This window comes from Thermobia domestica, chromosome 6 (genome assembly GCF_964235325.1).
Source record: "Thermobia domestica chromosome 6, izTheDome1.hap1.1, whole genome shotgun sequence".
Classification (NCBI taxonomy): Eukaryota; Metazoa; Arthropoda; class Insecta; order Zygentoma; family Lepismatidae; genus Thermobia; species Thermobia domestica.
The window spans coordinates 23737335-23765113 of NC_137459.1; positions in this window are offsets into that span (position 1 = coordinate 23737335).

Below are 27779 nucleotides of genomic sequence, written 5' to 3' on the forward strand. Positions count from 1 at the left end.
CAGAAATAAGATGAAACATTTGTCTAGATGTTAAAGCAAGATAATGTATGACTCTACCTGTATAAGGAAGCTTAACATGAGCTAACAAAGTTGAAACAAAGAGTTAAAAACTCTTTAAACGTTTCCGTTTTCGGAAATCGTTTTCTAATGTATCCTACTTCAACAACAACAACAACAAAAATCAAACAATATTTTCGCAGTTGGCATGTATATCAATGTACCGAAAGCTATCCAAGTAACTTGTTTACTCAGAGCTGATAGCAGAAAAATTATAAATTACATGTATGTTAAAACTGTTTCATATGGACACGTTGAGAAACGGTACATTTGGTCCGGTCACCTTGTTTTCTTCTTTCTGTTGAATCTGTTGTCCCACCTTGGAGACCACGTCTAGGGAAACATTTTTCAACATTTTTACTTTAACGTGGGACAATTCTGCTTCCAAATGCGAACCAGTTGTTTCTCGTACGGTGTTAAAACGGTAGGGCAAGTATACTCATCTATACTACAGTACATCTTATGCTACATGATCGAGTGTTACATTAAAACATTTCCTGTTTCCTTCAACTTGTTCTCATTTGTTTGGTGGTACAGAACTCAGAGGTTCTCTGTAGCAAACTATTCTGAAATTTTGCTACGCTCTCTGTTACATTTATTTTTCAAATCTGTGGCACACAACATAACCATCGCTTCCATATCCTGCGTAGCGTAGACAGAGCCACCTAATACCTCCCGTCGACGAAGTCTGAAATTAACCAGAGTTGCCTAACTTTTGACATCTGTCAGTTAGTTCTCCTAAAACAGAGAAACGTAGCTTTCATGCTGCTGAGAGAAGTAGTTGAATACATTATTTGTACATACTTTAGTTCTCTCCAGTGTTCGATTCCTTAAAGATCTGGAATAATTGAGCCGCTTGTACACCAAGTGGTCTTTGGCTCATATTGAAATTTAGCATGAAAGAAATCTCAAGTTTAACACCTCATGAGCAATTCAGATTTCTGTTGTTCTGGCAACCAAAGAACAACTATATAATTTGAGATTGTATAAAGGTAACCAAGAAAGTTCTGTCCCTTTTTCACTCACCACCTCTGAACATCGATATGTCACCTAAGACGTACCTGGAAGATAAAAAAATAGTACCCATCAGTATCGACGACCTTCTGCCAACGTTCTGAAAGGCCATCGCGGTAGAACTTGGTGGACCGTGAAGCGAAGAAACTAACAAGTGCATTCTGCAACTCTACTAGAGATTTAAACTGGCGTTCTCTAAGATGATTTTCCAAGGAATAGAACAGATGACAGTCGGATGGTGCAATGTTCGGGGAGTATGGCGGATGCAATAGTGTTTCCCATCCAAGGCGTAAAATGGTGTCTCGGGTCATCCTAGCCACATGGAGATTAGCGTTGTTCTGTACTCCTTTGCGATTCAGAAGTACTGGCTCCAGAGTTTTGAGTTCTTGAACACTGTTCAACTGCTGACAGTACACAGTCGCATTGATGCTCTGATCAACTGGTAGCAGTTCTCGATACATGATGCCACGAGCAGTCCACCAAACACACAGGAAAACCTTCTTCTGATGCAGTGCTGGTCTCGGCTGTTTTCGAACTGTTACATGGGATCCTAACCAATGATGATGGTGCCGTAGAGCTTTGTACAGTACCTACTTTTTATCTCATGTCAACAGCCTATCCAGAAATGGCTTCTCCCTGAGATGAGCCAGCAAAGAAACCCAGGTATCTGCTCACGTTGCCTTCTGGCCCGGAGTCAAATCGTGCGGGACCCATCGACCCAACTTGTAGTAATTGCCAAGATGATGGAGTGCTGCCCAATGGTTTCTCCACTCACACTGTATTGTAGTCCCAGTTCCATGTCTGGCCACTGTTCGCCTCAATTGCTGCCTCAAGTTCTTTAATCAGGTCTTCTGGCATATCGTGCATCTTGGAGTGTTTCGTCACCATCCTTAAACTTGTAAAACCACCGCTACACTCTCCGCGTAGTCAATACAACCTCACCAAAGGCCTGGTATATCTTCCGCCCTACTACAGCTACGTTTAACCCCAGTTTGAACTCGTAAAGCACACACGCCCTTATGACGCACTGTGGAGGTCCCATGTTCACTCTGTCCTTACGCACATTCACGGTGTAATTGAACTGCTACAACCAGGTACTAAGTTGGATATACCCTCACCAACAACTGACCTTCGCCTTATCTCCATTCGTATTCAACTCACGGTGTGAGGGACAATTGAACACAGACCTCCACAAAAGAGACGGAACTTTCTTGGTTACTCTTATGTAATTTACTGTTTATTTTCTAAAGGGCACATGAATGAAAGTAAACGGTCGCATTACAACGTTTTTATCATTTTTCGAAATTAGTTTACTTTGCATCCAAGCAGTTCAATATTCTCTATGGTTTATCATTCAGGACGTTGCAATTCTATACGATCATACTTCTACGATCACATGACTAACAAATAAACTGTGGTAGACATTAAAAGGGATCGTGCGCTATAAATTTCAATTTCGTCCTGTACATGGCATCCGCTGGAAGATGTTTACTACCATCGAACGGAGAGATGTGTAACTTCTACTACCTATGTTTCAATACATGGTTGAAGTCACCATTATCAGTTACTCTATCATACAGTAAAAAGGATCCCGCATTAGAAGTTTCAATTTCAGCCGGTAGATGTCAACCGTTTCAATAGTAGAAAATGGGATATGAGTAACTACCGTTAATAGTCATCGTTGCTCGTGAAGTTGTTAATGGATGGATTTTATTAAGAGATCGACATTTATAATTGCTCTAGCTATCTATTGAAAAAACAGCTCAGATATTGACTTTCGGTCAAGAATTCTGGTGCAGAATAACGGACGTATGAACGGATATTATAAGACCCACTTGTGTGATCATAATGGGTGATCCAGTTCACAATAGAATTTGTGACTATGAGACTACACGAAATTAAACTCTATTGATGAGTTGAATATATAAACCGAGGATCTGGCATTACACATGTTCAAGAAACATAATAACACAATAGAAAACATTAAATAGTTTCTTAGATTAAGCATTTATATATTTATATCCAAAAAGAAGTCGTTAAATTAAACTGTGAAATTAATGTAAGAAAAGTTTATGATTGGTTTATACAGCGTACTCTCTACGTCGTTACATAGAGTCAGAGCCAAATTTAGAGGGTGTAAGGGTGCACGTGCAGCCTCCTTCGTTATAAATATACACTATCTAGAATAAGAAGCTAGCAGTGAAAACAGCAACTTTCCGAAACTTTCTGGCGTCATGTTTCCGTTTGAGGCTTATAAGAAAGCGGAGTTTTTTTCAAAAGCAACAGTTTAAGTCGATTTTCTAAAGGTTGAAGGAAACTGATTCACCAAACAAAACAAAATTCCTTATTCACATCACAGATGCCTAGAGTCATTTAAAAAAATCAAATTTAAATCAAATTTAGTGTTACTTACTGGTGCACTCCCCGTCAGATAACCCTGGATCCGGCCCAGTATATAGTACTTTTTGTAACATGATTCAATGTATTACGTCTTCTAAATACCTTGTTCTATTTTAGAAATGTTGCAGTATGTTTGGTGTGCCTTATAAGTTTTTGACATAAACACATGTGATATGTGAATATTCTAATAATGCCCTTCTACAATTATTTCCTTATTGCCGTTGATGAAGGAGACAATGTTAGATTGTGGTCGGTGTCCAATGGTTTAGAAAATACATTAGTTAGCTCCAGATTTGTATAACTTGCTGCTGAAAACGAACACCTCATCAAGATTCATCCCTGAAGAAAGATATATTTCGATTGAATTCTATTTTGTGGCAATCTAATTTACTCTAAGTGTCATTACGTTTAACTTATTTTTAATCTTCAACTACAAATCCTGACTCATGCGTAATGCCGTTCTCAGAATTCTGGACTTCTTGACCTAAACTAGCCACCTTAATGCTTTATATTACCCTTCCAGCCTCTTGGTCTACCTAAAAGCCTTATGTTCACAAACTAGAATATGCGATGCTTCATTGTCTGTGTATTCAAGTACTGTTAGATGACTATTGTGTAGTCTACTAACTTGTTTCAATTCAAATTATCCTTATTATATACTTAATCTAGTAAATTTATGTTCCACTTATTTACTCTAGTTCTCATCTATCCTTCACCAAAATAGACATTGAGCTTGTACACCAATATTAGAACTGTCATCAGACAGAACTTCGTTCCCACTTTCTGTTTCTACATCTGCAGGATTCGGATTTTTTTGCAGAACTTTTAACCGAGACAGTTAAACAGTTTGCATCTTATCAATTGAAACTAAGAATTTTCTCAGTTTTTAATTCTTTTCTGTCATTAATGTTCTTCAGCAACATTTTTAAAGATTTCTACTTTCGACGCCAATTCAAACTTCGTATGGACTTTCAGATTACCATACTGACATTTCCCAGATTCGTTTCCGCAAACTCTATGCACGGTACAGTTGAGTGCATCTTGCTTTTAGGGTTGATCTCGGCTTGTTTCAGCTTATTAGCATGTACTTTGACTTGTCCATGGTTGCTACTAGACCATTTCATTTACTCGCTTCCAGAATTTTTTCGAGTTCTCTTGTGCTGATCAAATATAGTACCGTTTACAGTATTCATGAGAGTTCCAAGGGAAAGAAAAAATACAATGTGATATCAATCCAGAAATAGGTTTTCTGCGGTAAAAGTTGTAATTCACTTTCAGGTTCAATATGCAGTAGGAAATTCTATTTTGCCTCTCGAGAAAGGCTTTTATATACTTATTCCTTTCAAAATTAGTCTTTTTTGAACGAAACCTATCACAGCAATCTGCTGGAAGACATCGAATCTAATGGAAAACCAAACGCATATATCGAGACAAAAGGATGAGTCGTATATGAAAATCACTTGGCTACTAGGCTTACCAGTGAAATAAAATTTTTCAGTGGAAAATGACTGAACGCACATATAAATACACAATATAGTTCTTTTAGTTAATAAAATGTAATAAATCACGTACTATTTAAAACTCTTTGACGAAGTAATTCTCTACGTGTGTACCACATTTACCATGTTGGAACGATCACCAAGTCCAAAGTTTGGGCTAACTACAACTTTAGATTAATATCAGTTGCCACTATTGACACAGAACAAACTACGATGGTTACATATTGCACATTCTCACACATATTGTTCCCCAACTCACGGGAGCTTGAGTCTCAACGAAAAATTTCCGGTTTTTTTTTTAGTATTTTCTAAAACACTTTGGCTTCTTGCTAAATGGAATAAAACCCAACAACCAACTTAATTTCTGGCTCTAATACGCCACAGTGACCACTGACATACAGAGTACCTTTGAAACATTTGCCATAAACTTTCACAGGCTCTTACTGTTTTCCGCCACCTTTCTTTGCTCTGATCTACAACATCGAAAGTCCCACTCCCTTTACTGAGCCAACGTGACCGATTTAAATATTACTGTGAAAACTCATGCAATAGTTCGTAAAATGTCAATCTACTACCCGGAAAACTAGAATTTGATTTTCGATGGAGATGAGAATTCTCCGTACTTCTCAACCTCGTCCATACGAGTTTAGATTATTTATCCTGTCTTTGGAGTACGAGTAGGGTATATCTGAAAAAATAAAGGCACTCGATGCGTAGTTCTTCCAATATCACAAGTTCATTTTACGGTGTCAGAGAAGTATAGGACCATCGTCATAAATATTTCTATCCTTCCTATTTTTATAATTATTACAACTTAGTCATTTAACAGCGCGTAACATGTATAGTTTTCCATCTAGCGCCTCATCAAATTGAAGATCAATTTGTCCTCAGGCAGAGAGTCGTTTCTTTACCTGCTTTCTCTGTGGTTGTTAGGGCACCATAGACTCATACATATTACTTAATATATGTGCATATTAGTAAATCAACGTAAAACCTAACCATTCTAAGTTCCATATGTAGCTCATGTCTTTTGAACACACTACGAACAATTTACAGCGGAAATACTGGCTAGAATATGTCATACTTCACTCATCCATTGTCGTCAAAACATCGAGGCTATCTAGTGTTTATCATTGAAGAGGTATTGAATTCAGAAGCGGAGTTTAGGGGTGAAAAATGGGGCAACCGCCCCAGGCTCAGCTCTTAGAGGTCCCCGCGTTCTGAGCAGAAGTAGACACAAACGTACACACACATACACACACAGACACGCAAACACACACACATCCATTTTATATATAATATACACGTAAGTCGTTCCCTAAGCTGTTAACAATCTCTTTCTTAAGATTTCTCGGCAGGGTCATTATTGGCACTAGGTCCCGCACGCAACTAACGATGCCTCTGATTAAACTACTTCGACAACACAGTCAATTATTATTCTATTGTTGAGGAAACTAATTGTGCTCAGTATTGGAGAATAATTAGCTTTAGTTGTGTTTGCTTTTAGATATATACTGTAATGTTCGCAACTAATACTACAGCTACTACCCTCAAACATAATTCTGCATACAGCCTACAAATCATTGATTCTTCCTACTGCACTTCTGTGTCGAGTTAAAAAAAAAAAAAAAAAAAAAAAAAACAGCACTAATGTGAGGTGTGAAAACAAAAAATGCACAGAACTAATCATGAAATGAGGTTTTCTAATCAGTTTTATGCAATGAAGCGTAGAAGTAAATTTAAAGAATTATAAAGTACACTAATGGAATACACGTGTAAATGTGGAGTTCCTTAAGATTGACGTCTACAAGTAGGTCATGCACTAATAAAGCACAGCCAATATGAAGTACTTTGCAATAAAAGTATCAGTAAGGATGACAGCAATGTTAATAAAAAAAAATTGTAAGGCAATAAGAGTGCATTTCGTCCTAAGAGAAGAAATCTTTCTATCATTCGAATTGTCAAAGACCTGAAACCAATATTTCTAGCTCGACATTAACTACTGACTAACTTATCGTCACTCTATGTTCTCACTAACATACAACTCTACTTGTCTCATTCTCATTTTAATTATTATTACTTACAACCAGGGTGGAAAAATCATGATTTTTTTTAAAAGAAAAATTATTTCTGTTGACTTTTTTTTATTTAAATTGATTTTTTTTTTAAAATTTAAATCAAATCTTTCTCCTCGTATAATGCAAGTCGGGAACTGAAGAAAAAGCATTAAGAATTAGTATTAAATGCCATTTAAGTGAAAGTATTGGGGTTGAACTTTGAATAATCCCCAATCGTTAATCTATATCAATTCCAAACAATGTTTCTTAACTCTTTTAAATTATGGCTCTTCTTAAAGATAAATTATAGACTTTCAGTCAAGCAGCTACAGCATTATCCCTGTTTATTCTAGGATCCTGATTTGTACATTGTTCTCTTCAGAATAAAACAAATTTTCAAACGGTACTCCTCAAATGTCTTCATCATGTATCTGGGGCGGGCAAATCACGAAAAAATGAATTTTCTGTTATATATATATATATATATATATATATATATATATTAATTTTTACCTCTGTGGACCCCTCCCGCTGCTTTAGGGCAGAAATCTGAAACAAATGTGAAAAATACTGAGGAGCGCACTGAGTAAATGTGCAAAATTTCAATCTTGTAGGTACAAAAGTAAGCCCGCAAAAAATAATATTCCCCAAAGACCCCAGATTCCTGTATAAAACAGGATCTCAGGTAACAGTTTCCTGAGACATCCCTATTTATCCTAGAAACATAGTACTACGTCATTTTCTTCAGAATAAAACAGCCTTTCAAACGGTACCATTCATATGTCTCCATCTGAAACGGGAAAATCACGATAAAAGCTACTTTTTGTTTAAAAAAAATATCCTTTTTCAAAACATTTTTGCACCTCTGGACCCCACTGTTTCCACGCAGAGGTCTGAAAACATCTGAAAATTATTAACGGGTGCACTGAACGAGTGTGCAAAATTTCAGTCTTCTGAATGCAAAATGTAACCCGGCAAAAATAATAATAATACGCATAACAAAAATATCTTTTTAAATTTATGAGGTCATCACACACTATGCGTCAAAACTGAAAGGCGTGAAAGCATATGCAACGTGTTCTAAAATGCCTCCAGTCTTGAAGAAAACGAAATAGAAAGCATTATTGGTACTTTTTTAATCGAATAATGAAGATTCTACCCTATCACCTAAAAATAGGTGATATAATTTAAAAGGTTAAGCATTAAGGAAAAAGTACAGCAACGTTTATCAAAATGACACTTTTTTCATAGTTACTGATATTTGGCAGGGGCATATTTTTTTAAAAAATAGAACTATTTTGCAGCATGAAATACATAAATTTCGCCTAAAGTTATAAAATTATCAAAAAAATCGAGAGGGGGAAGGACACCTCTAAATACGCCCTATTATCTGGGATACGCACAAAAAAGAATTCTAGTCTTAAGAGGCCTTACCACTGCGAAATTAAAATATCGCTAACTTTACAGTAATTATGCAGTATCTTCGACTAGAAAAGAGATTATCAAAAAGTGGACCAAGAGCTCCCTAGACAATATTACTTTACATGAGATACCGTCATCACGACCTACTTATTTCCTTTCAATTTCCAGCAGTTTAAAAAATCGGCATTTATTTTCGTGTTTCTAAATGACTGCCAACGGAAAGCTACTAGGTGACTCGTGATAACGATGTCGATGGTGATTTCCCCGTTGGAATAGTTAACGATTTTAAAACCCAAACCCAATGTTACGAAAAGAAGAAAGCAGGATTGCTCCGTTACCTATTCAAAACGGGATTTTCCCTAATCATCCTCTGCATGACACTTCCCTTCGTACTATACTGTACATTTGAGTCTCATTGTATTATGAGCATTAACTTCCATAATCCAAATAACAGAAACGGGATTTTACTTATTTTCACTTTAAATTACTTTATTTCGGAATTCGATTTAAATCAACGATTTTATTTAAAAAATCAAGTGATTTAAATCTTGGTTTAAATCGTGATTGAAATCAAACTGATTTAAATCAATCCACCCTGCTTACAACGCAATCATCTAAGAGCTGCGTAACGTGCGCGATTATTATTTGTAGTACCTTATCAAGACGAAAATCAGTTTGCCCTTAGGCAGAGCGTTGCCTCATTGTCTGCATGCTACGTGGTTATTAAGGTTACATGCATTCATTTATTTACAGTATATAAAATTTAAAATATCACCATAGACATAATCATTGTAAATTTTCTACTGTATGTAATGCATGTCTCTCGAACTCTACGAATAAATCATGCAGCAAGTACTGGTGGAAATACGTCATACATGGCATGTGCCTTATCGTTAAACACATGGCGGTGATTCCACCTTTGACACTGGATCGCTATTATACTAATTGCAATCCACAGACGTTTTTTGTTCTACTGTTGAGAACACTGAGTATATGGCTCTGCAAGGATGTGTTTCCGATGCGTTACCCCTCCTCAGAAAACGCGACCAGGAAGCTGCTCGGTAAATTTACTTTCGCCAGAGTTATAAATTATACTATGAGCCAGTCAGGGTTTCCAGGTATGTTTTATTAATTCCCTCGCCTGAAGGGTAGGATCAGAATGGTCTGCTTCAGTTGGTTTCTTGTGAGAAGACATAAAGGTTATCGAAGAAGTATTGCTCTTTCCTGCAGTTTCATCTTATGTAAATAAAAAAACGCCGAACTAAAGTGCATTCCATTAATCAACAAAGACTACTGCACGGCAAATTTCACTGGCAACACATCTTTCCTTTTTTTCCCCTTCCTTTAAACATCTTTTCCTGATTCCGAAACAGCAGGCGGTCTATTGTTCCAAATGCTCTTGACGAGACGTATCCTGTGTGTTTTATTGCTTTCGAGTTTGCAGCACATTGTGATGATCCATCCACATTTAAATACGTGGCCAGCGTATTCCAAGCGTACACATGAGCAATAAAAACGGTTTACAAACGCATCGATTAACCGCGCACTAAATGTGTTTATTGTTGCAAGTTTAATATTTAAGCTCTAGTCCCTTTTTCTTAACGTAGACACAACAATGTTCGCTACTGCTGGTGCAGATCACACTCTCAACAATAATTTCGAATATGTGTTACAAAACTTCGATTTTTTCTACTACACTTTTCTCTTTTCTCTTTTTTTAATACACCATGCACTAATGTGAGGTTGAAAAGAAGGAATAAATGTATCCAGTCCAAGACTTGTATCCAGTTTTAAGTGAGGAAGCGTTAAAAATTTAGAGAATTGGATATAACACTAATATAATACACATATTTCTTTTTTAACTGTAGCATCTTCAATTAAGACACCCACCAATCAAGCATAGCCAATATGGAGTACTTCACGATGCACGCACTAGTGGGGATGACAACAATTTCCGCTAATACAAGCACATAAACATTATATTTATTGAGAAACGTTTATTTATGCACAAATTAGTTGTTGTTGTTGTTAGGTCTGTTTCTATTCTATAATTAGCCTTCCTAAACTCCATATGCACACATTAATGTAACAACAACCTTAGGAAACATTATCTATGGTAGTAAGAGTACAATTCATACGAATGAAGAACATGTTTTACGAATTTAAGTGTGACCTCCGAAAATGCGATAGTACCGGGAACGAAATATACTGTAACTTAACTAACCTATCAGTGAAAACTGTCAATACCTTTGGAAAGAGATTGGTAATTTTTGATCAGTTACTGCTCTTAATTAGCTGGCGGGGATTAACGGAATGAATGGCAAAGTGAGTGTGACATGTGCATGATTTCAGAGCTGATTGTTGTCTTGGTTCAAGAAACCAGACTGTTCTTGTCATTAAAATTCTCGTTTGTTCTAAGATGTAGCGACAGAACACCACATCACTTAATTCAAGTAGCTCTCCAATTATCTTTCAAAAACTGGTTCTCCTTTAGAAAGAGAAATATGTTTTGGATATTTATAGTTCACCAGTTGCCTAAAATGTGTTTTGTCTTAGTACACAAAGATTCCTTCATGCTGATTCAGAGTCCAACCCAATCAGGGAACCCCAGGTAATGCCCGCGGGGGCTCGAATCCCGCCCCTGCCTACCTCTATCTTTCAACTGTCAACCGTTTTGTCCTGTAGAGGTACCACGCACACGTCGAGAGGCTCCAGCATCTCATCCCGGTCCCAATGGTACATGTTAAGTAACCATTTGAGTTTGGTGCCGGCCCATATCCTACAGAGTTTCCCCCCTTTACCAGGATCAGAACCCTTACCCAGATACCTGAGATTGGCCCCTCCTCCACCTCCGTTTGGTCCCCCAGCAGACAGGAATCCGACACTCACCCCGTTAGAGTCGTCCAAGCAATACGGGACTTCCTCTAATTACGGTAGAGGTACACCGTATATTACCAGAGCCAATGACTGTTGTAGACCGTTTGCTCAAGGCAGACATTGTCATTTGGGAGCCGTGTCTCCCCTTGTAGGCCCGCCCGAACAATACGGGGCTACCTATCTTTAACGTGTTTAGGTACCACGTACACGTTGTAGCTAAGCTACAAGTCCGAATCCCAATAGTACGTGTAAGCCACCATTAGAAGGGACACCCACACCCTTCCTTCGGTAGGGTCGTTCAAACAATACGGAACTGCTTCTAATTACGGTAGAGGTACACCGTACATTACCAGACCCAATGGCTGGTGTAGACTGTCTACCTTCAAAGACAATGGCCATTTGGGAGCAGCGGCTCCCCTGGTAGGGACGTAGCTCCTGTACCCAGTGAAGTAAAGGGAAGTCTGGGACGAAGGAGTTACACTTCCACAGCACTCCTGAGGTACAAGTATGCGTTAGGATTCTAAGTATCCCATCCAGGACCCAGGAGGACGCATTACAGTCTCTTTGAGGGCAGTACCTACATCATCCTCCTGGTAGGGCGCTGGATCCGCCCACACTCTTGGACACACAAAATACCCACTCTTTTTAGCGTGTTGGGGTACCACGCAGCCTTTTCTCCCGGACCCAAGGGCACGGCCTAGTTGCCCATTTCGGAGAATAGCCGAAGCCCCACCTCCGCCGGTAGGTTGTTGTCCTACTATTACCCAGTCCATAAACAGGACTGACCGAATTCAGCAGGACATTCGAGATGGATATTTGCTTCCAAGAACTACTCGAACCTATCTCCCACTTCTATTGCCGGGCGCCACAATGCATGCGCCCGGTGGTCACTAAGAGGTCCCTCCCCCTTTCTGAGCACGGACTTGGGACCGGCCACGCTAAAGTTCTTTTATATATGTTAACTCCTTAATTCTAAAACATAGCAGTCATATCCGACGTAGCGTAGAATAAAGGAAGCAGTCATATCCGACATAGAATAGTCTTAAGAGGCCTTACCACTGCGAAATTAAAATATCGCTAATTTTACAGTAATTATGCAGTATCTTCAACTAGATAAGAGATTATCAAAAAGTGGAACAAGAGCTCCCTAGATAATATTATTTTACATCAGATACCGTCATCACGACCTACTTATTTCCTTTCAATTTCCAGCCGTTTAGAAAATCGACATTTATTTTCGCGTTTCTAAATGACTGCCAACGGAAAGCTACTAGGTGACTCGTGATAACGATATCGATGGTGATTTCCCCGTTGGAATAGTTAACGATTTTAAAACCCAAACCCAATGTTACGAAAAGAAGAAAACAGGATTGCTCCGTTACCTATTCAAAACGGGATTTTCCCTAATCATCCTCTGCATGACACTTCCCTTCGTACTATACTGTACATTTGAGTCTCATTGTATTATGAGCATTAACTTCCATAATCGAAATAACAACAGAAACCGGATTTTATTTATTTTCACTTTAAATTAATTTATTTCGGAATTTGATTTAAATCAACGATTTTATTTAAAAAGTCAAGTGATTTAAATCTTGATTTAAATCGTGATTGACATCAGACTGATTTAAGTCAATGCACCCTGCTTACAACGCAATCATCTAAGAGCTGCGTACCATGCGCGATTATTATTTGTAGTACCTTATCAAGACGAAAATCAGTTTGCTCTCAGGCAGAGCGTCGCCTCATTGTCTGCATGCTATCTGGTTATTAAGGTTACATGCACTCATTTATTTACAGTATATAAAATTTAAAATATCACCATAGACATAACTATTCTAAATTTTCTACTGTATGTAATGCATGTCTCTCGAACTCTACGAAGAAATCATGCAGCAAGTACTGGTGGAAATACGTCATACATAACATGTGCCTTATCGTTAAACACATGGCGGTGATTCCACCTTTGACACTGAATCGCTATTATACTAATTGCAATCCACAGAGGTTTTTTGTTCTACTGTTGAGAACACTGAGTATATGGCTCTGCAAGGATGTGTTTCCGATGCGTTACCCCTCCTCAGAAAACGCGACCAGGAAGCTGCTCGGTAAATTTACTTTCGCCAGAGTTATAAATTATACTATGAGCCAGTCAGGGTTTCCAGGTATGTTTTATTTATTTCCCTCGCCTGAAAGGTAGAATCAGAATGGTCTGCTTCAGTTGGTTTCTTGTGAGAAGACATAAAGGTTATCGAAGAAGTATTGCTCTTTCCTGCAGTTTCTTCTTATGTAAATAAAAAAAAACGCGGAGGCAAAAACCGAAATAAAGTGCATTCCATTAATCAATAAAGACTACTGCACGGCAAATTTCACTGGCAACACATCTTTCCTTTTTTCCCCTTCCTTTAAACATCTTTTCCTGATTCCGAAACAGCAGGCGGTCTATTGTTCCAAATGCTCTTGAGGAGACGTATCCTGTGTGTTTTATTGCTTTCGAGTTTGCAGCACATTGTGATGATCCATCCACATTTAAATACGTGGCGAGCGTATTCCAAGCGTACACATGAGCAATAAAAACGGTTTACAAACGCATCGGTTAACCGCGCACTAAATGTGCTTCTTGTTGCAAGTTTAATATTTAAGCTCTAGTCCCTTTTTCTTAACGTAGACACAACAATGTTCGCTACTGCTGGTGCAGATCACACTCTCAACAATAATTTCGAATATGTGTTACAAAACTTCTATTTTTTCTACTACACTTTTCTCTTTTCTCTTCTTTTAATACACCATGCACTAATGTGAGGTTGAAAAGGAGGAATAAATGTATCCAGTCCAAGACTTGTATCCAGTTTTAAGTGAGGAAGCGTTAAAAATTTAGAGAATTGGATATAACACTAATATAATACAAACATTTCTTTTTTAACTGTAGCATCTTCAATTAAGACACCCACCAATCAAGCATAGCCAATATGGAGTACTTCACGATGCACGCACTAGTGGGGATGACAACAATTTCCGCTAATACAAGCACATAAACATTATATTTATTGAGAAACGTTTATTTATGCACAAATTAGTTGTTGTTGTTGTTAGGTCTGTTTGTATTCTATAATTAGCCTTCCTAAACTCCATATGCACATATTAATGTAACAACAACCTTAGGAAACATTATCTATGGTAGTAAGAGTACAATTCATACGAATAAAGAACATGTTTTACGAATTTAAGTGTGACCTCCGAAAATGCGATAGTACCGGGAACGAAATATACTGTAACTTAACTAACCTATCAGTGAAAACTGTCAATACCTTTGGAAAGAGATTGGTAATTTTTGATCAGTTACTGCTCTTAATTAGCTGGCGGGGATTAACGGAATGAATGGCAAAGTGAGTGTGACATGTGCATGATTTCAGAGCTGATTGTTGTCTTGGTTCAAGAAACCAGACTGTTCTTGTCATTAAAATTCTCGTTTGTTCTAAGATGTAGCGACAGAACACCACATCACTTAATTCAAGTAGCTCTCCAATTATCTTTTAAAAACTGGTTCTCCTTTGGAAAGAGAAATATGTTTTGGATATTTATAGTTCACCAGTTGCCTAAAATGTGTTTTGTCTTAGTACACAAAGATTCCTTCATGCTGATTCAGAGTCCAACCCAGTCAGGGAACCCCAGGTAATGCCCGAGGGGGCTCGATTCCCGGCCCTGCCTACCTCTATCTTTCAACTGGCAACCGCTTTGTCCTGTAGAGGTACCAGGCACACGTCGAGATGCTCCAGCATCTCATCCCGGTCCCAATGGTACATGTTAAGTAACCATTTGAGTTTGGTGCCGGCCCATATCCTACAGAGCTTCCCCCCTTTACCGGGATCAGAACCCTTACCCAGATACTTGAGATTGGCCCCTTTTCCACCTCCGTTTGGTCCCCCAGCAGACAGGAATCCGACACTCACCCCGTTAGGGTCGTCCAAGCAATACGGGACTTCCTCTAATTACGGTAGAGGTACACCGTATATTACCAGAGCCAATGACTGTTGTAGACCGGTTTGCTCAAGGTAGACATTGTCATTTGGGAGCCGTGTCTCCCCTTGTAGGCCCGCCCGAACAATACGGGGCTACCTATCTTTAACGTGTTTAGGTACCACGTACACGTTGTAGCTAAGCTACAAGTCCGAATCCCAATAGTACGTGTAAGCCACCATTAGAAGGGACACCCACACCCTTCCTTCGGTAGGGTCGTTCAAACAATACGGAACTGCTTCTAATTACGATAGAGGTACACCGTACATTACCAGACCCAATGGCTGGTGTAGACTGTCTACCTTCAAAGACAATGGCCATTTGGGAGCGGCGGCTCCCCTGGTAGGGACGTGGCTCCTGTACCCAGTGAAGTAAAGGGAAGTCTGGGACGAAGGAGTTACACTTCCACAGCAGTCCTGAGGTACAAGTATGCGTTAGGATTCTAAGTATCCCACCCAGGACCCAGGAGGACGCATTACAGTCTCTTTGAGGGCAGTACCTACATCATCCTCCTGGTAGGGCGCTGGATCCGCCCACACTCTTGGACACACAAAATACCCACTCTTTTTAGCGTGTTGGGGTACCACGCAGCCTTTTCTCCCGGACCCAAGGGCACGGCCTAGTTGCCCATTTCGGAGAATAGCCGAAGCCCCACCTCCGCCGGTAGGTTGTTGTCCTACTATTACCCAGTCCATAAACAGGACTGACCGAATTCAGCAGGACATTCGAGATGGATATTTGCTTCCAAGAACTACTCGAACCTATCTCCCACTTCTATTGCCGGGCGCCACAATGCATGCGCCCGGTGGTCACTAAGAGGTCCCTCCCCCTTTCTGAGCACGGACTTGGGACCGGCCACGCTAAAGTTCTTTTATATATGTTAACTCCTTAATTCTAAAACATAGCAGTCATATCCGACGTAGCGTAGAATAAAGGCAGCAGTCATATCCGACATAGAATAGTCTTAAGAGGCCTTACCACTGCGAAATTAAAATATCGCTAATTTTACAGTAATTATGCAGTATCTTCAACTAGATAAGAGATTATCAAAAAGTGGAACAAAAGCTCCCTAGATAATATTATTTTACATCAGATACCGTCATCACGACCTACTTATTTCCTTTCAATTTCCAGCCGTTTAGAAAATCGGCATTTATTTTCGCGTTTCTAAATGACTGCCAACGGAAAGCTACTAGGTGACTCGTGATGACGATATCGATGGTGATTTCCACGTTGGAATAGTCAACGATTTTAAAACCCAAACCCAATGTTACGAAAAGAAGAAAGCAGGATTGCTCCGTTACCTATTCAAAACAGGATTTTCCCGAATCATCCTCTGCATGACACTTCCCTTCGTACTATACTGTACATTTGAGTCTCATTGTATTATGAGCATTAACTTCCATAATCGAACTAACAACAGAAACCGGATTTTATTTATTTTCACTTTAAATTAATTTATTTCAGAATTTGATTTAAATCAACGATTTTATTTAAAAAATCAAGTGATTTAAATCTTGATTTAAATCGTGATTGACATAAGACTGATTTAAATCAATCCACCTTGCTTACAACGCAATCATCTAAGAGCTGCGTACCATGCGCGATTATTATTTGTAGTACTTATCAAGACGAAAATCAGTTTGCTCTCAGGCAGAGCGTCGCCTCATTGTCTGCATGCTATTTAATTATTAAGGTTATTCATTCATTTATTTACAGTATATAAATTTTAAAATATCACCATAGACATAACTATTGTAAATTTTCTACTGTATGTAATGCATGTCTCACGAACTCTCTACGAATAAATCATGCAGCAAGTACTGGTGGAAATACGTCATACATGACATGTGCCTTATCGTCAAGCACATGGCGGTGATTCCACCTTTGACACTGAATCGCTATTTTACTAATTGCAATCCACAGACATTTTTTGTTCTACTGTTGAGAACACTGAGTATATGGCTCTGCAAGGATGTGTTTCCGATGCGTTACCCCTCCTCAGAAAACGCGACCAGGGGGCTGCTCGGTAAATTTACTTTCGCCAGAGTTATAAATTATACTATGAGCCAGTCAGGATTTCCAGGTATGTTTTATTTATTTCCCTCGCCTGAAGGGTAGAATCAGAATGGTCTGCTTCAGTTGGTTTCTTGTGAGAAGACATAAAGGTTATCGAAGAAGTATTACTCTTTCCTCCAGTTTCTTCTTATGTAAATAAAAAAAACGCCGAGGCAAACGCCGAACTAAAGTGCATTCCATTAATCAACAAAGACTACTGCACGGCAAATTTCACTGGCAACACATCTTTCCTTTTTTTCCCCTTCCTTTAAACATCTTTTCCTGATTCCGAAACAGCAGGCGGTCTATTGTTCCAAATGCTCTTGAGGAGACGTATCCTGTGTGTTTTATTGCTTTCGAGTTTGCAGCACATTGGGATGATCCATCCACATTTAAATACGTGGCCAGCGAATTCCAAGCGTACACATGAGCAATAAAAACGGTTTACAAACGCATCGATTAACCGCGCACTAAATGTGCTTATTGTTGCAAGTTTAATATTTAAGCTCTAGTCCCTTTTTCTTAACGTAGACACAACAATGTTCGCAACTGCTGGTGCAGATCACACTCTCAACAATAATTTCGAATATGTGTTACAAAACTTCGATTTTTTCTACTACACTTTTCTCTTTTCTTTTTTTTTAATACACCATGCACTAATGTGAGGTTGAAAAGACTTGTATCCAGTATTAAGTGAGGAAGCGTTAAAAATTTAGAGAATTGGATACAACACTAATATAATACACATATTTCTTTTTTAACTGTAGCATCTTCAATTAAGACACCCACCAATCAAGCATAGCTAGTATGGAGTACTTCACGATGCACGCACTAGTGGGGATGACAACAATTTCCGCTAATACAATCACATACATTATATTTACTGAGAAACATTTATTTATGCACAAATTAGTTGTTGTTGTTGTTGTTAGGTCTGTTTGTGTTCTATAATTAGCCTTCCTAAACTCCATGTGCACACATTAATGTAACAACAACCTTAGGAAACATTATCTATGGTAGTAAGAGTACACTTCATACGAATGAAGAACATGTTTTACGAATTTAAGTGTGACCTCCGAAAACGCGATAGTACCGGGAACGAAATATACTGTAACTTAACTAACCTATCAGTGAAAACTGTCAATACCTTTGGAAAGAGATTGGTAATTTTTGATCAGTTACTGCTCTTAATTAGCTGGCGGGGATTAACGGAATGAATGGCAAAGTGAGTGTGACATGTGCATGATTTCAGAGCTGATTGTTGTCTTGGTTCAAGAAACCAGACTGTTCTTGTCATTAAAATTCTCGTTTGTTCTAAGATGTAGCGACAGAACACCACATCACTTAATTCAAGTAGCTCTCCAATTATCTTTCAAAAACTGGTTCTCCTTTGGAAAGAGAAATATGTTTTGGATATTTATAGTTCACAAGTTGCCTAAAATGTGTTTTGTCTTAGTACACAAAGATTCCTTCATGCTGGTTCAGATTCCAACCCAGTCAGGGAACCCCAGGTAATGCCCGAGGGGGCTCGATTTCCGGCCCTGCCTACTTCTATCTTTCAACTGGCAACCGCTTTGTCCTGTAGAGGTACCAGGCACACGTCGAGATGCTCCAGCATCTCATCCCGGTCCCAATGGTACATGTTAAGTAACCATTTGAGTTTGGTGCCGGCCCATATCCTACAGAGCTTCCCCCCTTTACCGGGATCAGAACCCTTACCCAGATACTTGAGATTGGCCCTTTTTCCACCTCCGTTTGGTCCCCCAGCAGACAGGAATCCGACACTCACCCCGTTAGGGTCGTCCAAGCAATACGGGACTTCCTCTAATTACGGTAGAGGTACACCGTATATTACCAGAGCCAATGACTGTTGTAGACCGGTTTGCTCAAGGTAGACATTGTCATTTGGGAGCCGTGTCTCCCCTTGTAGGCCCGCCCGAACAATACGGGGCTACCTATCTTTAACGTGTTTAGGTACCACGTACACGTTGTAGCTAAGCTACAAGTCCGAATCCCAATAGTACGTGTAAGCCACCATTAGAAGGGACACCCACACCCTTCCTTCGGTAGGGTCGTTCAAACAATACGGAACTGCTTCTAATTACGGTAGAGGTACACCGTACATTACCAGACCCAATGGCTGGTGTAGACTGTCTACCTTCAAAGACAATGGCCATTTGGGAGCGGCGGCTCCCCTGGTAGGGTCGTGGCTCCTGTACCCAGTGAAGTAAAGGGAAGTCTGGGACGAAGGAGTTACACTTCCACAGCACTCCTGAGGTACAAGTATGCGTTAGGATTTTAGGTATCCCACCCAGGACCCAGGAGGACGCATTACAGTCTCTTTGAGGGCAGTACCTACATCATGCTCCTGGTAGGGCGCTGGATCCGCCCACACTCTTGGACACACAAAATACCCACTCTTTTTAGCGTGTTGGGGTACCACGCAGCCTTTTCTCCCGGACCCAAGGGCACGGCCTAGTTGCCCATTTCGGAGAATAGCCGAAGCCCCACCTCCGCCGGTAGGTTGTTGTCCTACTATTACCCAGTCCATAAACAGGACTGACCGAATTCAGCAGGACATTCGAGATGGATATTTGCTTCCAAGAACTACTCGAACCTATCTCCCACTTCTATTGCCGGGCGCCACAATGCATGCGCCCGGTGGTCACTAAGAGGTCCCTCCCCCTTTCTGAGCACGGACTTGGGACCGGCCACGCTAAAGTTCTTTTATATATGTTAACTCCTTAATTCTAAAACATAGCAGTCATATCCGACGTAGCGTAGAATAAAGGAAGCAGTCATATCCGACATAGAATAGTCTTAAGAGGCCTTACCACTGCGAAATTAAAATATCGCTAATTTGACAGTAATTATGCAGTATCTTCAACTAGATAAGAGATTATCAAAAAGTGGAACAAAAGCTCCCTAGATAATATTATTTTACATCAGATACCGTCATCACGACCTACTTATTTCCTTTCAATTTCCAGCCGTTTAGAAAATCGACATTTATTTTCGCGTTTCTAAATGACTGCCAACGGAAAGCTACTAGGTGACTCGTGATAACGATGTCGATGGTGATTTCCCCGTTGGAATAGTCAACGATTTTAAAACCCAAACCCAATGTTACGAAAAGAAGAAAGCAGGATTGCTCCGTTACCTATTCAAAACGGGATTTTCCCGAATCATCCTCTGCATGACACTTCCCTTCGTACTATACTGTACATTTGAGTCTCATTGTATTATGAGCATTAACTTCCATAATCGAAATAACAACAGAAACCGGATTTTATTTATTTTCACTTTAAATTAATTTATTTCGGAATTTGATTTAAATCAACGATTTTATTTAAAAAATCAAGTGATTTAAATCTTGATTTAAATCGTGATTGACATCAGACTGATTTAAATCAATCCACCCTGCTTACAACGCAATCATCTAAGAGCTGCGTACCATGCGCGATTATTATTTGTAGTACTTATCAAGACGAAAATCAATTTGCTCTCAGGCAGAGCGTCGCCTCATTGTCTGCATGCTATGTGGTTATTAAGGTTATTCATTCATTTATTTACAGTATATAAAATTTAAAATATCACCAGACATAACTATTGTAAATTTTCTACTGTATGTAATGCATGTCTCACGAACTCTCTACGAATAAATCATGCAGCAAGTACTGGTGGAAATACGTCATACATGACATGTGCCTTATCGTCAAGCACATGGCGGTGATTCCACCTTTGACACTGAATCGCTATGTTACTAATTGCAATCCACAGACATTTTTTGTTCTACTGTTGAGAACACTGAGTATATGGCTCTGCAAGGATGTGTTTCCGATGCGTTACCACTCCTCAGAAAACGCGACCAGGGGGCTGCTCGGTAAATTTACTTTCGCCAGAGTTATAAATTATACTATGAGCCAGTCAGGATTTCAAGGTATGTTTTATTTATTTCCCTCGCCTGAAGGGTAGAATCAGAATGGTCTGCTTCAGTTGGTTTCTTGTGAGAAGACATAAAGGTTATCGAAGAAGTATTGCTCTTTCCTGCAGTTTCTTCTTATGTAAATAAAAAAACGCCGAACTAAAGTGCATTCCATTAATCAACAAAGATTACTGCACGGCAAATTTCACTGGCAACACATCTTTCCTTTTTTTCCCCTTCCTTTAAACATCTTTTCCTGATTCCGAAACTTAAGGCGGTCTATTGTTCCAAAACGCACCAAATGCTCTGGAGCAGACGTATCCTGTGTCTTTTATTGCTTTCGAGTTTGCAGCACATTGTCATGATCCATCCACATTTAAATACGTGGCCAGCGAATTCCAAGCGTACACATGAGCAATAAAAACGGTTTACAAACGCATCGATTAACCGCGCACTAAATGTGCTTATTGTTGCAAGTTTAATATTTAAGCTCTAGTCCCTTTTTCTTAACGTAGACACAACAATGTTCGCCACTGCTGGTGCAGATCACACTCTCAACAATAATTTCGAATATGTGTTACAAAACTTGTGTTAAGATCTCTCTGAAGTTTTTTCTACTACACTTTTCTCTTTTCTTTTGTTTTAAGGAAATACACCATGCAGTAATGTAAGGTTAAAGAGAAGGAATAAATGTATTCAGTTCAAGACTTGTATCCAGTTTTAAGTGAGGAAGCGTTAAAAATTTAGAGAATTGGATATAACACTAATATAATACACATATTTCTTTTTTAACTGTAGCGTCTTCAATTAACACATCCACCAATAAAGTATAGCAAATATGGAATACTTCACGATGCACACACTAGTGGGGATGACAACAATTTCCGCTAATACAATCACATAAACATTATATTTATTGAGAAACGTTTATTTATGCACAAATTAGTTGTTGTTGTTGTTAGGTCTGTTTGTGTTCTATAATTAGCCTTCCTAAACTCCATGTGCACACATTAATGTAACAACAACCTTAGGAAACATTATCTATGGTAGTAAGAGTACAATTCATACGAATGAAGAACATGTTTTACGAATTTAAGTCTGACCTCCGATAATACGATAGTACTGGGAACGAAATATACTGTAACTTAACTAACCTATCAGTGAAAACTGTCAATACCTTTGGAAAGAGATTGGTAATTTTTGATCAGTTACTGCTCTTAATTAGCTGGCGGGGATTAACGGAATGAATGGCCAAGTGAGTGTGACATGTGCATGGTTTCAGAGCTGATTGTTGTCTTGGTTCAAGAAACCAGACTGTTCTTGTCATTAAAATTCTCGTTTGTTCTAAGATGTAGCGACAGAACACCACATCACTTAATTCAAGTAGCTCTCCAATTATCTTTCAAAAACTGGTTCTCATTTGGAAAGAGAAATATGTTTTGGATATTTATAGTTCACCAGTTGCCTAAAATGTGTTTTGTCTTAGTACACAAAGATTCCTTCATGCTGATTCAGAGTCCAACCCAATCAGGGAACCCCAGGTAATGCCCGAGGGGGCTCGATTCCCGGCCCTGCCTACCTCTATCTTTCAACTGCCAACCGCTTTTTCCTGTAGAGGTACCACGCACACGTCGAGATGCTCCAGCATCTCATCCCGGTCCCAATGGTACATGTTAAGTAACCATTTGAGTTTGGTGCCGGCCCATATCCTACAGAGTTTCCCCCCTTTACCGGGATCAGAACCCTTACCCAGATACCTGAGATTGGCCCCTCCTCCACCTCCGTTTGGTCCCCCAGCAGACAGGAATCCGACACTCACCCCGTTAGATTCGTCCAAGCATTACGGGACTTCCTCTAATTACGGTAGAGGTACACGGTATATTACCAGAGCCAATGACTGTTGTAGACCGTTTGCTCAAGGCAGACATTGTCATTTGGGAGCCGTGTCTCCCCTGGTAGGCCCGCCCGAACAATACGGGGCTACCTATCTTTAACGTGTTTAGGTACCACGTACACGTTGTAGCTAAGCTACAAGTCCGAATCCCAATAGTACGTGTAAACCACCATTAGAAGGGACACCCACACCCTTCCTTCGGTAGGGTCGTTCAAACAATACGGAACTGCTTCTAATAACGGTAGAGGTACACCGTACATTACCAGACCCAATGGCTGGTGTAGACTGTCTACCTTCAAAGACAATGGCCATTTGGGAGCGGCGGCTCCCCTGGTAGGGACGTGGCTCCTATACCCAGTGAAGTAAAGGGAAGTCTGGGACGAAGGAGTTACACTTCCACAGCACTCCTGAGGTACAAGTATGCGTTAGGATTCTAAGTATCCCATCCAGGACCCAGGAGGACGCATTACAGTCTCTTTGAGGGCAGTACCTACATCATCCTCCTGGTAGGGCGCTGGATCCGCCCACACTCTTGGACACACAAAATACCCACTCTTTTTAGCGTGTTGCTGTACCACGCAGCCTTTTCTCCCGGACCCAAGGGCACGGCCTAGTTGCCCATTTCGGAGAATAGCCGAAGCCCCACCTCCGCCGGTAGGTTGTTGTCCTACTATTACCCAGTCCATAAACAGGACTGACCGAATTTAGCTGGACATTCGAGATGGATATTTGCTTCCAAGAACCACTCGAACCTATCTCCCACTTCTATTGCTGGGCGCCACAATGCATGCGCCCGGTGATCAGGAAGAGGTCCCTCCCCCTTTCTGAGCACGGACTTGGGACCGGCCACGCTAAAGTTCTTTTATATATGTTAACTCCTTAATTCTAAAACATAGCAGTCATATCCGACGTAGCGTAGAATAAAGGCAGCAGTCACATCCGACATAGAATAGTCTTAAGAGGCCTTACCACTGCGAAATTAAAATATCGCTAATTTTACAGTAATTATGCAGTATCTTGAACTAGATAAGAGATTATCAAAAAGTGGAACAAAAGCTCCCTAGATAATATTATTTTACATCAGATACCGTCATCACGACCTACTTATTTCCTTTCAATTTCCAGCCGTTTAGAAAATCGACATTTATTTTCGTGTTTCTAAATGACTGCCAACGGAAAGCTACTAGGTGACTCGTGATAACGATGTCGATGGTGATTTCCCCGTTGGAATAGTTAACGATTTTAAAACCCAAACCCAATGTTACGAAAAGAAGAAAGTAGGATTGCTCCGTTACCTGTTCAAAACGGGATTTTCCCGAATCATCCTCTGCATGACACTTCCCTTCGTACTATACTGTACATTTGAGTCTCATTGTATTATGAGCATTAACTTCCATAATCTAAATAACAACAGAAACCGGATTTTATTTATTTTTGACTTTAAATTAATTTATTTCGGAATTTGATTTAAATCAACGATTTTATTTAAAAAATCAAGTGATTTAAATCGTGATTGACATCAGACTGATTTAAATCAATTCACCCAGCTTACAACGCAATCATCCAAGAGCTGCGTAACATGCGCGATTATTATTTGTAGTACTTATCAAGACGAAAATCAGTTTGCTCTCAGGCAGAGCGTCGCCTCATTGTCTGCATGCTATGTGGTTATTAAGGTTACATGCATTCATTTATTTTCAGTATATAAAATTTAAAATATCACCATAGACATAACCATTGTAAATTTTCTACTGTATGTAGTGCATGTCTCTCGAACTCTCTACGAATAAATCATGCAGCAAGTACTGGTGGAAATACGTCATACATGACATGTGCCTTATCGTCAAACACATGGCGGTGATTCCACCTTTGACACTGAATCGCTATTTTACTAATTGCAATCCACACACATTTTTTGTTCTACTGTTGAGAACACTGAGTATATGGCTCTGCAAGGATGTGTTTCCGATGCGTTACCCCTCCTCAGAAAACGCGACCAGGGGGTGCTCGGTAAATTTACTTTCGCCAGAGTTATAAATTATACTATGAGCCAGTCAGGGTTTCCAGGTATGTTTTATTTATTTCCCTCGCCTGAAGGGTAGAATCAGAATGGTCTGCTTCAGTTGGTTTCTTGTGAGAAGACAAAGGTTATCGAAGAAGTATTGCTCTTTCCTGCAGTTTCTTCTTATGTAGATAAAAAAAGACGCCGAGGCAAAAGACGCCGTATTAAATTGATTTCCATTATTTGACAAAGACTACTGCACAACAAATTTCACTGGCAACACATCTTTCCTTTTTCCCTTCCTTTAAACATCTTTTACTGATTCCGAAACTTAAGGCGGTCTATTGTTCCAAAACGCACCAAATGCTCTGGAGCAGACGTATTCTGTGTGTTTTATTGCTTTCGAGTTTGCAGCACATTGTGATGATCCATCTACATTTAAATACGTGGCCAGCTTATTCCAAGCGTACACATGAGCTATAAAAACGGTTTACAAACGCATCGATTAACCGCGCACTAAATGTGCTTAGTGTTGCAAGTTTAATATTTAAGCTCTAGTCCCTTTTTCTTAACGTAGACACAACAATGTTCGCTACTGCTGGTGCAGATCACACTCTCAACAATAATTTCGAATATGTGTTACAAAACTTCTATTTTTTCTACTACACTTTTCTCTTTTCTTTTTTTTAAAGAAATACACCATGCAGTAATGTAAGGTTAAAGAGAAGGAATAAATGTATTCAGTTCAAGACTTGTATCCAGTTTTAAGTGAGGAAGCGTTAAAAATTTAGAGAATTGGATATAACACTAATATAATACACATATTTCTTTTTTAACTGTAGCATCTTCAATTAAGACACCCACCAATAAAGTATAGCAAATATGGAATACTTCACGATGCACACACTAGTGGGGATGACAACAATTTCCGCTAATACAAACACATAAACATTATATTTATTGAGAAACGTTTATTTATGCACAAATTAGTTGTTGTTGTTGTTAGGTCTGTTTGTGTTCTATAATTAGCCTTCCTAAACTCCATGTGCACACATTAATGTAACAACAACCTTAGGAAACATTATCTATGGTAGTAAGAGTACACTTCATACGAATGAAGAACATGTTTTACGAATTTAAGTGTGACCTTTGAAAATGCGATAGTACCGGGAACGAAATATACTGTAACTTAACTAACCTATCAGTGAAAACTGTCAATACCTTTGGAAAGAGATTGGTAATTTTTGATCAGTTACTGCTCTTAATTAGCTGGCGGGGATTAACGGAATGAATGGCAAAGTGAGTGTGACATGTGCATGATTTCAGAGCTGATTGTTGTCTTGGTTCAAGAAACCAGACTGTTCTTGTCATTAAAATTCTCGTTTGTTCTAAGATGTAGCGACAGAACACCACATTACTTAATTCAAGTAGCTCTCCAATTATCTTTCAAAAACTGGTTCTCCTTTGGAAAGAGAAATATGTTTTGGATATTTATAGTTCACCAGTTGCCTAAAATGTGTTTTGTCTTAGTACACAATGATTCCTTCATGCTGATTCAGTTATTCTGATTTGACTGTTTAAAAAGAAACATTTTGGTCTTTTCGGAATTATCTATGTTCTAAAAACATGTAAATATCACAAAGTATAGTCAGAAATAGAAATAATCTCTTTTTACCAACATTTCACAATCTTTCACTTTACGATATTAAATTCTTGGACCAAGGAACTCCACACCAACAGCAAACAGTTATTAGTCCTGTTATAGTATAAAGAAGATAATAACGAACAGTAATTATGCATATTAAAACCTCTGAAATATGAATAATGAGGTTGAAATCCAAAAAACGTTCACCCAATGAATACTTGAATGAATATATAATCTTTTGATAGAATTGAAAGATTTATCACAATGTTCACACTTATGCCACACTTGATCCTCATTATTGTTGTTGTTACTGATAAACTGTTGCATGTGTATTTTCATGAGTGTTGAGACTACTTTTTACGGAAAACGTCCTGTGACAAATGGGGCATACACATGGTTTTTCACCTGTATGGACACGCATGTGTAGAAGGAGATTTCCTCTACGACTGGCCTTCTTGCCGCATATATCACACACAAAGGATGTTTCTCCGCTATGAATTCGCATGTGCAGCAAGATCTTCTGTTTCCGACTAAATGTCTGATTGCAGATAACGCTGCGAAAGGGTCTGTCACCAGACCATGATTTCGGGCAAAAGCTTCCGCAAAAATACAGACAAAAGGTCGTTCGTTTGTGTGGCATTTGATATGGGAAGTAAAATTTTCTCGACGGTGAAAACTTTTATCACAGACATCACACTGGTAAGGCCTCTCTTTACTGTGTAGACGTCGATGGACCTTCAATTTATCCTTTCGACTGTACGTAGTTCCACACACTTCACATAAAAATACTAGATTTTTCTTCCGTCTTTTCTTCGGTATTTCCAAACCGGGGGCTTTTCTTTCTTGTCTATCGCATATAATTGCATGTGTTTCTTCAATGAATCCATTCGATTAAATGCTTTCACACATACC